Raw genomic sequence first — 6875 nt, 5'->3', positions numbered from 1 at the left:
TTTATTCATTTTGTGTAATACTATACTGGTATATCCTGTCAGATATCTTTTTAATGTCTACACTTTCTTTTTCTGAAGATAGCCTAAGAAATAAACCATATTTTTATCCTATGTTTATAATTGTTTCAATGCTTCATTAATCAACTTCTGTAGCTAGATGTGAAACTCTTCCTTCAGATGCTAAGACGCATCTTCAGTGGAAGCTCTTAAGGCTGACAACGTCCCAAAAAGTAGCTTAGATGCACTATTATTGTACCAAACTAAAGGTCTTATTCCTTTCTAAGAGTGGTTCTTATAAACATTGGGAAAGTTCCACCTTGTGGATGGACAGTAAAGTATTTATAACTGCAAACTAAGCACACCAATCTCCAGAGAGTTGTTTACATGACAAACTTACGCAAAAATAATGCATGTAATTCTGTAAAGGTGCACATAATACAATGTATATAAAATGAATAGTACTACATAGAGTTTTAATACCATAACATTTTCCATTGCTAACTTTCTGATGAAAGAAACCTAAGATAAAGAAAATCCTCCAAGCCCACCTTTTCAGTTAAGTGTAGAAGTTCTTAAACATCTGAGGACCCCAGTAAGTTTTCTTTGAAACCAAGGGAAAACAGGTATTGCTGATGCTTGTAAGGGTAAAAATGAGGTTCTGGGGGTCAGGCACTTTCTTCAAGAAGCAAGGAGGTGGGAGGTGTTGTACACATGCACATGTATAGTGGTTCTTGGTTGTTTTAAAATCCTTTCAAAGTGCTCTCTTAAAGTTGCCACTCCACTAGTTTAAAACTGTTTACTGTCTCCCTTTAATCACGGGCTAAGCAGTTTTTTGTAATCTATTTCAGTTCAGGTGGGAAGGTAAAGGGAGATGGAACAACATTTTTGGGGCAGGAATAGTTGCTCTTAAACCAATCGCAGAGTCTTGTGCCATGGGTAGAGTAGAGGTGACAGAAGGTCAAAGATGAGGTGAATGCCATGTCAGTTGTCTCTGCAATTGAACTCCTGTATGATATTGGTTCCCAATATGTGTTGCAATATATGATAATTCTCTCCTGAAATATTTTTTACTAAGGACACTTGTACCAAGTCTTTCTTAAGCAAGTATTTGTTACAGCTGCCTAATTCTTGTTTGGTATTCTATGGCTAAGGACACATGAACAGGTTTACTTGTTCACTGGTCAGTCTATTTATGTTTTTAAAAAGACCGAACACATGCAGCCCCTAAAAATGATTGTACCTTAATCCCTAAAGTAGCAAATATATCCTTGGGGAAACTAAGGGAGCCTTTTCTTGTCATTTTAAAGGTCTACCTTTCAATTCACTGCTTGCTTATTCCTCTCACTTCCAGATGCACAGCCTGCCCATATGTATATATCAGCTAGGGTATGTCTTGCTCCTGTTTGTGTCTTGTATCCTGCTTAAGTAACACTTTTTAGTGTCTTAGATTAAATTTTATAAATCAAAATGGCTAAGTAAAACAACTATGCTATAGATTTCTTCCCCAAAATTTTAGGACTGTGGTTAATAATTTCTTCTTGTAAAATCACTAACTTTGTGGAAGGCATTTCACAGCCTACTTTATGAAACATAAATGGTACAGTGTATTGTATAAATGGTCTGTACATAAATGGTACAGACTCTATAGGACACATTCAGACATAGAATTACATGCTGCTACTTGTGTGTATTTAAATTGCTAATGTGTAATGCTTAGTGTAGGCAAAAAGCAGTGTGTTCCAAACATAGCAGTAAAAGGGGATGGTTATAACATTTTTTTTCTGTCGTTTTTGTTGGGTTTTTTGTTGTCTATTTCAAACCTGGCTCTGTTCTCCAGGAAGGAATGTGAAATCTTTCTTAACCAATGGAATGGAGTATCCAATATCAAAGTAAAATAAAAAGTTTTACAACTTTATATATACCTTGCACTGTTCAGAGGTTTGTAATCAGTCTGCAAAACTGGTTATAAAACTATCTTCTGGGTTCTTAGAAAAGATCTTCAGTGGGAAAAAAAACATGTTTTACAGCTAAAAGTTCTAAAATATGAATAACAAATATGTTGCTGTGTTCTTCAAGCCGAGTTACTGGCCTATGGTTCTCCGGCTGCTTCAGAGGATTATATTTCTGTTTTACTAGTTTGCCTTCCAATAATTCTGTTCAGGATTTGATCTTGCAAACATTTACTCATGGCCATAGTCCTTTTTAGTGTAGGCAGTCATATCTGTGTTAGGCTACAATGAGTTTGCTCCTTCTCTTTGGAAATAAGGTAGAGGAATTTTGGAAAACTTCAGAAACTATTCAGAAAAAAAATGTCTGCTTCCATCTTCATGCAAGTAACTTTTATTTACTCAAGCTTCTTTTATGTTTAATCTTTTACCACTGCTGTCTGTTTCCCAGTTTTGATAGGGGTCCTGCCAGGCTATCAGTGCTTAAATAAAATACTACTTGTAATATGTTGACTAGCACTAACATTAGTCTATACCAGTGGCTGTCAGCCAGGAGTATGCATACCCTTAGGGGTACTTAAAAAGCTCATAGGCAGCTACAGCTGCCCTGGGAGCAGTGTGATGCCACATGCCTGCTGCCGCTTTGCTGCACTGTGCCCTCTGCCCTCCTGGTGGCAGGACGCACATGACGTTGCACCACTCCCAGGGCAGCTGCAGTGGCACACAAAGCCTGGTGCGCAGTGGCAGCTGCCTGTGCCCTACACACAGATCAGGAAGGCACATACCCACTGGGCCTTCACTGGGGTGCATGCAGTGGCAGGAGCCCTCCCACGACCCGGGCCAGCCGGGGCCCCATTCACCGCAGCCTCTGCCCCACTCCCTCCCACACCACAGGGACCTCAATCTGCCCACCCCCACGGCCCTTTCCCATCCCCCACAGACTTACCTGCTGAGGGGGTTGGTAGGGGTGGTGTGCATGTGCACCAGGGCTGGCCCACAATTTTTGGGGCCCCCTGATGCAAAGAAGGCATCGGCGGCAGGGTGGGGAGGAGGGTGGTGAGTGCAGAGGCAGATTAAGGTGTGCTGGGGCCCTGGGAAAGCACAGAATTGGAGGCCCCCTCCTCCCATGGGAGGTGGGCTTTGTGGGGGGAAGGGACCCTTCCCCTCCTAGTGCTAGCAGGGGAGGCTGGGTGGACCCTGCCGGGCTGGGGGGCACATGCCCACCACTTCTCCCTGCTCCCAACCCCCGCTAAGTACACATACACATGGCAGACAAGGTTCTTTGGATAAATCTGATATTTTTTTATTAGACCAGCTAAATAGTTGGAAATATTTTTCTAGCAAGCGTTCAGGTTTAAAAACCCTTGATCAGGCTGAGGAAGTATCTGCAGTTGGTGTGTGCTCTTCCTGGATGGAATGAATAGTAAAGAAGCCAGAGGCTGGTCTGCATGCAAGCCAGTCAATGAAAATGTAAATTGGGGAGTCAGTGGGTGAGAGAATCAGTGGATGAGAGTCAGTGGGTTTCATGGAATTGATCCTTAAACCGCTTGTTACCAAAAGTGTGAGATTTGTCCAAGACACTACAGACTTTCTATGAAAACTTAAAAACATAGTCCACCTTCCCAGGAAAACCATCCTAGCCACCATGGATGTTACCAGCTTATATACCAAAATCGCACACCAGGATGGTATCCAAGCCTTCCTTACCTACCTACAAGATTAAGATGACAACTCTGAGTATAGACCCAAAGATATTACTGAAATTACTACTATATTACTATATATGCTTCATCCTCGCACACAATAATTTCACTTTTAATAACCAACACTACCTACAGACCATGGGCTTATCTATGGCACCAAAATGGCCCCACAGTATGCCAACCTTTTTATGAGCCACCTGGAAGAAGAATTCCTCAAACTGCACCATCAAACCCTTGCTATACTTAAGATGTATTGATGACGTCTTCATCATTTGGACTGAAAACCTGCTATATCTGAATAAGTTCCATCAGAATTTCAGCAGTCGTCACTTCTTCTATCTCTCGAGTATTCCAGCACGAACATCTTTTTAGACCCAGTGATTAGGATCCAGAATGGTAAAATACAGACCACGTTATACAAGAAACCCACAGACCAACATACATATCTGCAAAGAACCAGCAATTGCCCTAAGCGAACCAAGAAACCTGTGATACACAGCCAAGCCCTTGGATCCCACCAAATTTGCACTGAGGAGAACACCTGGGATTGCTACCTCACAAATATTAAAAAGGCTTTCACACAACACAGACACTTCTCCAGTGAAAGCGATTGCATGTTTGAAAGAACCACCTGGATGCCACATGAAGAATTGCTACAGTACAGAAGGAAAACCCCACGAATCGCACACCGCTAGTTATGACACATCACTCCTCCCTGGAACCTATACTGAAAATCCTCAAATACCTGCAACCCATACTAAAAGAAGATCCAATTCTTAAAGGGATCTTCCCAGATCCACCCATCCTAGCCTTCAAACAAGCACTGAACCTCACTAACCTCATCACCAGAAGCAAACTTCCTAAGGCTCAAAACACACCGAATGGATCCAGGCCATGCCATGAAAAGAAATACAAAACCTGCCAACATATCTCCACCATCCCCACAATTACTACACCCCATAACAGAGCCATCAGCATTCCTCGATCTTACACCTGCACCTCCAGAAAAGTTATATATCTCATCCAGTGTACCAAATGCCCCGATGGAAAATAAGTAGGAGAGACCAAACAGCAACCTCACACCAGAATGAATGCACACCACAAACCTATTAAAGACAAGAATACCCAATTACTGGTGGGGGCACATTTCTCACAAGAAAACCACTCTCTCTCCAATCTCTCAGTATTAATCCTCAAAGGGAATTCACAAAACACTTTTCACAAACAAGCCTATGAACTTCACTTCATTAACCTCCTGGATACAAAAAATCATGGGCTAAACATAAAAGAAATACCAGAATGTAGAACTCTTGATTCCAAAATGATACCTTTATTAGACCACCTGGGAAATCACAAGAAAATTGTCCTTTTCTGCAGGGTTTCAGGCTCAAAGGCCCTTCATCAGGCTCTGAGAAAAGTAGAGATGGTAAAAAGTCCCCATAGGTAGGAAATAAACTTCATTTTTGCACAGAGGAAGCTGAAGATGGATGTCCCTCTGGGTGCAGCTTTTTCTTGTGATTTCCCAGTTTGTTTAATAAAAGATATCATTTTGGAACTTTGAATTCTGCATTTTTGTATTTCTTCTTATCTCAGACTAACAAGTCTACCAAGTACATCCCTGAAACATGGAAAATACCAAATTTTAGCCAATTTTGGATTTTAAACTTCATTTCGGAACAACAAGAAAGATTTTTTTTTTTTTCCCTCCCCACCTGCCATTTGACACCTCCAGGGAAGGAATTTTACCTAATCTACATTCCAAAGAGCAACTCAGCATACCTCTCAAAGACGCAACTACTAAGTACATCCCTGGACTAAACATAGACATTAGATTTATGACACACTATAAGCAACCAACACACATCTGACTCCCCAGGTACCCCTCCACTTTTCCCTGCTACATTCATCCCCTGTCCCCCCTCCCAGCCTGTCTCTCACCCACTGGCTCCTCAATTTATGTCTCTACTGACTGCCCTTCTTGCTGCAGCCCAGTCTCTGGCCTCTTTACTAGGAAGAGCACAGATTGACTGCAGATGCTTCCCCAGCCTGACCAAGGGCTTTTAAGCCCAAAAGCTTGCTAAGAAAATGTTTCTAACTATTTAGTTTGTCTAATAAAAGCTATAGCACATGCACACACAGACTCCCTCCTCCACTCCCCCCCCACCTATTACACTCATGTGCAGGGAGCTGCTGCCCAGCTGTCCTGAGCAGTCCTGCAGATGCAGAGGGCTGGGCTGGACTCAGCCCCGCAGGGAGCAGGAGAGGCAGGGCTCGCTCGGCCCCTTCCCCTGCAGGCATGGTGGGGCTCTTCAGGCTAGACCTGAGCCCCATTGGTGGAGGAGGGGCCCTGCTTCCAACTGCCTGGGAAGCAAATGTAAAAGCCACAGTTTTAAACCTGGCACTGAAAATGGGTGCAGAATTTAAAACTGAGGCTTTCACTTCCCTGCTGGGGAGGATGCTAGCTACATGGGGCCCCTTGGCTGTGGGGCCCCCTGCAGCCACAGGTTTCACAGGCATGGATGAGCCAGCCCTGATGCTCACATACACTCAGCCCCCCCAGAAAATAGTTTTAATATAAAGGAGTACATTAGTTGAAACTTTGAGCCAGAAGGGGTTCGCTTGTTAAAAAGGTTGAAAACCCCTGGTCTATGGTATCCAGTTTGGTGGAGTGAAGTAGAAGAGGAACAAGTGCTTTGTCAGTTCCTTCCTCCACTGCAGGGTGCACGTGTAACCCCTGACAGCAGCATTCCCCACTTAGGCAACGGGCAGGGGGGCAGACAGGAGCACTGGTGCCCCGCCTGAGACCACTGGCTGGGGAGTGGAGGTGCCAAGAGAAGACTGTGGGGGGAGGGTTCCCCTGCGGCTGACCATGCTGGCACTTCCACATCAGTGCGATTGGCTGTGGGAGACCCTCCCACCCCCCTCGGTTCCTGACTAGCCTCTGGGGGTGGGAGGCAAGTGCCCCTCCTGACTCAGGAGGCACTAGTTGCCCGTGCTCCACTGGATTAAATTTTTTTAATAAAAAATTATATGTATGTTTTGCCTAGGTTTCTCCAAGATTCACAAAACATGTCTTAAAATGCTGTAAATTTCTACCTCTTAATAGCAAAGCTCTAGTATAAGTGGGGAGGGGAAGAGAGAAGTGTAAGACTCCTAGGTGTTTGGGAATATCTTCTACAAAACAGTAAAATAACTTTTGCAAACAGTTAAATGTATTCTAAGACAA

The 6875-nt window shown here is 43.4% G+C and overlaps 1 protein-coding gene across 1 annotated transcript in view; it reads left to right on the top strand.

Moving 5' to 3' along the window:
• KNDC1 (kinase non-catalytic C-lobe domain containing 1) overlaps window positions 1–6875 on the top strand; it is a 147813-nt gene that overhangs the window by 49540 nt on the left and 91398 nt on the right. The window lies entirely within an intron of this gene.

Source organism: Gavialis gangeticus, unplaced genomic scaffold, assembly GCF_001723915.1.
Source record: "Gavialis gangeticus isolate Ggan-Ray unplaced genomic scaffold, GavGan_comp1, whole genome shotgun sequence".
In the NCBI taxonomy this organism is placed as follows: domain Eukaryota; kingdom Metazoa; phylum Chordata; order Crocodylia; family Gavialidae; genus Gavialis; species Gavialis gangeticus.
Note: the sequence above shows the minus strand (reverse complement) of the source record. Positions and strands in the feature narration are given on the sequence as shown.